The 5,719-nt window shown below is 51.8% G+C and overlaps 1 protein-coding gene across 1 annotated transcript in view; it reads left to right on the top strand.

The window, feature by feature from the left end:
* The first annotated feature begins 1,114 nt into the window (after nucleotides 1-1,114).
* Nucleotides 1,115-5,719, top strand: part of NR4A3 (nuclear receptor subfamily 4 group A member 3) — a 97,846-nt gene continuing 93,241 nt past the window's right edge. Inside the window, exon 1 of the mRNA XM_089669460.1 lies at nucleotides 1,115-1,654. The gene's annotated coding sequence lies outside the window, so the exon portion shown is untranslated. The remainder of the gene's footprint in view (nucleotides 1,655-5,719) is intronic.

Below are 5,719 nucleotides of genomic sequence, written 5' to 3'. Positions count from 1 at the left end.
TCAAGGTCAGGGTTGGGGTTGGATGTTAGGGTCACGGTCAGGGTTGGGGTTGGATGTTAGGGTCACGGTGAGGGTTAGGGTTGGATGTTAGGGTCAAGGTAAGGGTTAGGGTTGGATGTTAGGGTTAAATGTTAGGGTCAGGGTTGGATGTTAGGGTCAAGGTAAGGGTTAGGGTTGGATGTTAGGGTCACGGTAAGGGCCGGGGTTGGATGTTAGGGTCACGGTAAGGGTCGGGGTTGGATGTTAGGGTCACGGTAAGGGTCGGGGTTGGATGTTAGGGTCACGGTAAGGGTCGGGTTGGATGTTAGGGTCACGGTCAGGGACGGGGTTGGATGTTAGGGTCAAGGTCAGGGTTGGATGTTAGGGTCAAGGTCAGGGTTGGGGTTGGATGTTAGGGTCAAGGTCAGGGTTGGGGTTGGATGTTAGGGTCAAGGTCAGGGTTGGGGTTGGATGTTAGGGTCACGGTCAGGGACGGGGTTGGATGTTAGGGTCACGGTCAGGGACGGGGTTGGATGTTAGGGTCAAGGTCAGGGACGGGGTTGGATGTTAGGGTCACGGTCAGGGACGGGGTTGGATGTTAGGGTCACGGTGAGGGACGGGGTTGGATGTTAGGGTCACGGTGAGGGACGGGGTTGGATGTTAGGGTCACGGTCAGGGACGGGGTTGGATGTTAGGGTCACGGTGAGGGACGGGGTTGGATGTTAGGGTCACGGTGAGGGTCGGGGTTGGATGTTAGGGTCACGGTGAGGGACGGGGTTGGATGTCAGGGTCACGGTGAGGGACGGGGTTGGATGTCAGGGTCACGGTCAGGGACGGGGTTGGATGTTAGGGTCACGGTCAGGGCTATTTGATTTTTTTAGGTTTAATCTTTTTAGGTGCTTCGAGCTACAAAACGCTTTGGTGTGAATGCAGCCTACACTTGTATTTCAGGTCCGTTGCTATGGGTGATGGGCGTTGATGGGACGTCCCGTGTATTTTCATTTTCAGTTCCGTTTCCCGTCCTCCCTCTTCTGATTTCTGTAGATTTCCTTCCACCAATCTGAAGAATGAAGCTTCTTGGCAGACGATGGCAGTGTGGAGCCGCACAGCTCAGCTACTGTATTTCCACCGCTCCGCTGGAACACACAGACTGTACGATGGAGAGGGAGCCGTCCTCCCCTCAGTCACACCGAGGGAGGGGGGGGCGGTGACGTCAGCTGCCCATGCTGTCACTATTGACGTCTCGCATTCCAGCCGCTCCACGGGGAGACCGCTAGAGTTCCTCTCTCATAAATGATGCTCACACACGGCGATCGGACGGCTCACACACGGCGATCGGACGGCTCACACACGGCGATCGGACGGCTCGGACACGGCGATCGGACGGCTCGGACACGGCGATCGGACGGCTCGGACACGGCGCGGCTCCCCATCTACTCTCAGCCTCCTCCATCCATACACACATGTACACGGAGCACCGACATCTCCTATGTGGACACCACTGACAGGGCGATTCCATTGTATCATCCATCTCCATAGGAACAAGTCGGATTTCCACTGACTGAAGACAAGGACAACTTTTTCATTTCTTTTCCGATCTTTGTATTTTTTTTAGTTTTGCTTTCTAAAGACTTTTCCCATTGCAGTGTAAAGACGGAATCGTCACAGCAACCAAGTAGGTGTATGGTGGGACCCCCGATCGGGGCTGACACACGATTACTGACACTTAGAGGGGACACGATCAGCCTGACATTGCGGAGACTTTTCATTCAGCCGGAGAAGGAGGATGTCAGTGGAGGCAGCCAGTTATTTGTGGGGTTGCCATGGTAATGATGCTGCTGCTGCAGGGCTGGCGGCTCCACTGATCTGCAGGCTGTCATCCGGCCGCTACTATAAAGTACATTTAAAAACTAAAGATTTCCTAATAGCAGATTCAGGGGCGGACTGACAACTCATGGGGCCCCCGGGCGATAGGGGATCGTGGGACCCCTGCGGGGGGGGGGGGGCGGACTGACAACTCATGGGGCCCCCGGGCGATAGGGGATCGTGGGACCCCTGCGGGGGGGGGGGGGGCGGACCGACAACTCACGGGGCCCCCGGGTGATAGGGGATCGTGGGACCCCTGCGGGGGGCGGATTGACAACTCATGGGGCCCCCGGGCGATAGGGGATTGTGGGACCCCTGCGGGGGGGCGGACTGACAACTCATGGGGCCCCGGGGAGATAGGGGATCATGGGACCCCTGCGGGGGGCGGACTGACAGCTCATGGGGCCCCCGGGGAGATAGGGGATCATGGGACCCCTGCGGGGGGCGGACTGACAGCTCATGGGGCCCCCGGGGAGATAGGGGATCATGGGACCCCTGCGGGGGGCGGACCGACAACTCATGGGGCCCCCGGGGAGATAGGGGATCACGGGACCCCTGCGGGGGGGCAGACTGACAACTCACGGGGCCCCCGGGCGATAGGGGATCACGGGACCCCTGCAGGGGCGGACTGACAACTCACGGGGCCCCCGGGCGATAGGGGATCACGGGACCCCTGCAGGGGCAGACTGACAACTCACGGGGCCCCCGGGCGATAGGGTATCACGGGACCCCTGTGTCCTTGCCCAAACTCAAAAAAGCCTATGAAAAAGGTACCAGGGGCATCTCATGGGGCCCAAATGGTCAGTCCACCCCTGGTCTTGTATATCAAAATCTGGAGCAGCTGCGCATGGCAACCAATCAGCTTCTAGCTTTTATTTTCAAAGTTTAACAGAACAAGCTAAAGAAAGAAGCTGATTGGTTGCCATGCACAGCTGCTCCAGATTGTGTCTGCTTCAGTTTCGGTAAGCCCCCCTCCTAGCATTGCCAATTCTCAATCTTTGTTTCGATTATTTCATTCATTCAGATTTTATTGTCATGTTTATGGAATGTACTACGTGGTTCATTCCCAATATTTAACCCCCCCCCCCCCTCATTTTTCTGTCACTACCGTCAATGATAATATTCTGGATACTCATTTATTTTTGAATGTCACTCATATTTATAACACGGCGAGGAGTGTTTCTGGCGGCACAGTGGCTTAGTGGTTAGCATGTCTGCCTTTCAGTAATTGGGTCATGGGTTCAATTCCCAACCATGGTGCCTCCTGCATGGAGTTTGTGTGGGTTTTCTCCGGGTACTCTGGTTTCCTCCCACACTCCAAAGACATGCTGATAGGATAATAGGCTCCTGTCTAAATTGTCCTAGTTTCATCCCTGGCCATGTGGGATCTCCTGCTTGGGGGGGGTTGGGGAAAGACCTGGGAACCTCCCCTGTAAAAATAATTGCTAAGAGAATTCATGGAAGAAGTCGCTTGAAAGTGACGGTCCATGCGATCACCAAGGGTCGCATCCGACTGAATGGATAGATAGAGGAGTGTTTTCAGATGTCAGCTATCGTTCAGATGATTTAGTCACTGGTCACACCGCTGCAATTTAAAATCGTGTGATTTGTGTGCGATTTCTGAAGACGTTATTGTGTCTTGTGAGGTTTTTCAACAATTTGTTGCAATTCGCTTTGTGATTTCCATTGTATTCTATGTAAGTGAAATCACAATAAGAACTACTTTAGAAATCACGCCGCAGCAAATCGCACATGTTAACAGGGGCGGACTGACAACTCATGGAGCCCCCGGGCAATAGGGGATCATGGGGCCCCTGTGTCCTTGCCTGAACTCAAAAAAGCCTATGAAAAAGGTACCAGGGGCATCTCATGGGGCCCCCTACTGACCCCGGGCCCGCGGGCAGTGCCCGAGTTTCCAAATGGTCAGTCCGCCCCTGCATGTTAAGACACCAACATTCATTGGATGCGATCTCAGGTGTTATTTCAATTCCCGAATCGCACCGGTATAACTGAGCACTTAAATCTTTTTACCAAAAGAAAAAATAAAACTGTTTCTGTGACTGTTTATAAGGTGCCAGCTGGGGCTAGGCATGCGTGTGTTTATCGCTGAGCCCTGGTTCACACCTACGCGACTTGTCATGCAATTTGACAGTGTCGCACCCTATGATCAGCATTGGAACCGATTTGAAACTAGTTCCTGGACCGCTTTTGCCGATATCTGTTGCAACTTGCATTGACATCTGTGCATGAAGTCGCACAGATGTCTTACAAGTCGTACCTGAAGTTGCACTGACATGCGACTTTGAAATTGTGCGACTTGGAGGGAAGTTGCACAGTTTCAAAGTCGTATTCAGTGTGAACCAGGGCTTAAAGTCCATTGGAAGTGGATGTAAAGCTGAAAACAAAAATGTTATATATTGTAGCTTGCACATTCATAGATGTGGCGGCATCCGTTTTTTTTTTCTTTATTATCTAGTGATCTGGCCAGTAAGTCTGTTATTTTTCATCTTCCTTTAACAGACCAAGCTGTCCAGCAGACGTAGCAATTAGAAGGTTCAACCAAAGCATTTAACATTAACAGGGATGCTTACTGTGATCTGCTTAAAACGTTTTATTCTGGTAATCAAGTCCATCTAAATCTGATAATGCATCTGACACAACCCTCTCCCAGAGTGACTGCTGTCCAAAGGTTTCTCCATTGCGTCTCCATCCAGAGCAGAGACACCGTGGGGGAGATTTACTCAAACTGGAGCATTCAGCTTCTGGTGGAGCTGTGCATGGGAGCCAATCAGCTTCTAACTTGAGTTTGTTCAATTAAGCTCTGACAATAAAACCTGGAAGCTGATTGGTTTCTGTGAAGAGTTGCCCTGAAGTTTGCACTTTCCAATTTTAGTAAATAACTCGTATTAGGGCAGAAGGTGTGTTAGGCTGCGTTCACACTAGCCTTGTTTGCAAGCGGCAGACAGGCGTTTGGGAAGCGTTTTTACCGCTTCCAAAACGCCTGGGAAAATTCACACGGTGCTGTTCACACAGGAGTGTTAGCATCACGTTGCGTCACGGCAAAACGGACGCCTCTGGTCGAGTCAGGAGGAGTTGAAGCCTCCTATTCAAGTCTATGGTGCCGTTCCGCAAACGCCCGGCCGGCGGTTGCGACGCGGTTGCAGGGCGTTTGCGGAGCGGTAACACCATTCAAACTTCATTATAGGCGTTTGTGGGTCATTTTTAACGCTTTGCAACCGCCGCTAAACCGCGCATGCAGCGTTTGCGGAGCAGAGCGTTAAAGAATGCTCCGCAAACGCCGGACCAACGCTTGTCAAACGCTATAGGAGCGTTTGACGAGAGTTGGCAAAACAGTCAAGTGTGAACGAGCCCTTACTGGCTGGATCACCAAGTGAAAATAAAAGGAAAAAAGCCTAAAACAGAAAACAAATGCAGCCATCACATCTAGGGATTGGTAAGCTGCAATATATTACATTTTTATTTTTGGGTTTAACACTGCTTTAAAGTGTATTTCCACTTTTGTAATCCAATTTGAGAAAACCCCACTAAATATTTGTCATGTGTTCCCATTCATACAGCAAACCTAAAAAAAAATATGTCCTACCTTTCAGATGTTTCTTTGGAAAAGGTGTCAGGTGGAATTTCTGAGTAAGTTTAGAGTCAATCTGCCCAAATAGGACAGGCTGGGTTTCCTCTCATCAAAATACAATCCAGAAGGCAAAGCTTCTATAGAGGGGCGGACTGACAACTCATGGGGCCCCCAGGCAATAGGGGATCATGGGGCCCCTGTGTCCTTGCTCAAACTCAAAAAAGCCTATGAAAAAGGTACCAGGGGCATCTCATGGGGCCCCCTACTGACCCCGGGCCCTCGGGC

Source organism: Staurois parvus, unplaced genomic scaffold, assembly GCF_062004578.1.
Source record: "Staurois parvus isolate SC_StPar_1 unplaced genomic scaffold, SC_StPar_1.0 ptg000077l, whole genome shotgun sequence".
In the NCBI taxonomy this organism is placed as follows: domain Eukaryota; kingdom Metazoa; phylum Chordata; class Amphibia; order Anura; family Ranidae; genus Staurois; species Staurois parvus.
This window is presented reverse-complemented; position numbering and strand designations above follow the sequence as displayed.